Genomic DNA, 1,651 nt, shown 5'->3' on the forward strand with positions numbered 1-1,651 from the left:
AGTGGGGGCGGCGCGGCCAGAAAGAAAAGAAAAATTTAGGTTTGCTCTAATACCATGTTAAATTTGGAGAAAAAATAATTTTTCTCTATTGATTCACACATATTACAAGGATTATAAGGGTATATATATATATGAGAGAATTGAAAAAAAGGAAAGTATATATTATTCAAAATGGAAAGTGTATATTTCTTTAATATATTTCTTTTTGGATAGAGCAGTGCTAGCCCTGCCATCTAAGCCCATATCACAACAGATAGGGGTGAGGAAACGTTCGGTTCGGCCAAATTCGGTTAATTAACCAAATTAACTAAAATTTTCGGTTAATGAGAACTGTTAACCAAACAGACCAAATAGAAGGGCCTCACTGAACTGAACCCGATCGAATTACCTTTTCGGGTAATTCGGTCAAATGAATTTAACCGAACTAATTTGAAATTAATTAATAAAAACATAATATAATTGTAGATTTTTTTACCAAATACTAATTAACATATTAAGAAATTAACATATACTAATTAACATAATAACAAATTAATATATACTAATTTATATTTAAATTTTAATTCATTATTAAATCGGTTATATCGGTTAACTGAATCAACATTCCTCTTAACCAAACCGATTAACCGGACTTTGTAAAACCATAACCGAACTGACCGATCAATCTTATATTCTTAACCGAACCGAACCGAACCGATCAATTTTGGTCGGTTAATTCAGTTAATTCGGGTTTCCCTGAATTATGCTCACCCCTAATAATAGACCCCATCCTTCAATATTTTCCTTTTGGATAATATGCCAAACACTACTTTTTTTATACAATGATGTATTTGAAGTAATTAATAGTATAAGTACAAATGTAACAACCTCATTAATTAATTCAAAAAATATGATACATGCATTGACACTTAATTCTTAAATACTTACTAAAAAAGTGGAATTAAAAATTAGTCCTCATTCTATCAAGCGAAATTCATTTTAATCCTTATTCTTTTAGTTAGTGCAATTAAAACTTTATATTTACCAATTTAACACAGTTATTTTTTTGTCATCATAACATAATCTAAAAATATTAGTGAATCTTCCTTACGTATATGAACATTAAATTCATATTTTAAATTATATTACTATTATTTATTATGAGCTTAACCCTAAAGAAACTTAAAAAAATTTATTCATGAACCGATTATGGTTTCAAGTATATAATTAGTATAATAATTTAAAAATAATATGTAGTTTTTTTTCATATTCAATAATATTTAAGCCTCAAATAGATTCACTACTCCATAGACGAAAGAACTTTATGTTAATTTCTATTATGTAATTCACAATCATTAACTTCATTTAGAAGTGAACTTTTATTAGTAAAATTAATGATTACGATCACTTAAAAATATTAGGGTTAAAATAGATTTTAATACAAAAAATAACTTATCATTTTGCTCTACTAAAAAATATAATTTTGATAGAAGTCTTTTTCATTAGATATTAGATGTTATATTACAAATTAAATAACCGGTATGTGTTCATGGTTAAAATTTGGGTCGATGAGGGAGCTTTTAATTAATAAAAAAGGTTGTAATTTAGAGAAGATTCGCGCGAAAAAAGATAATATTAGTGAAGTTTTAATGAACAGTTAAATTAGCATCGT

The sequence above is a fragment of the Malania oleifera genome, chromosome 10, assembly GCF_029873635.1.
Source record: "Malania oleifera isolate guangnan ecotype guangnan chromosome 10, ASM2987363v1, whole genome shotgun sequence".
NCBI lineage: Eukaryota > Viridiplantae > Streptophyta > Magnoliopsida > Santalales > Ximeniaceae > Malania > Malania oleifera.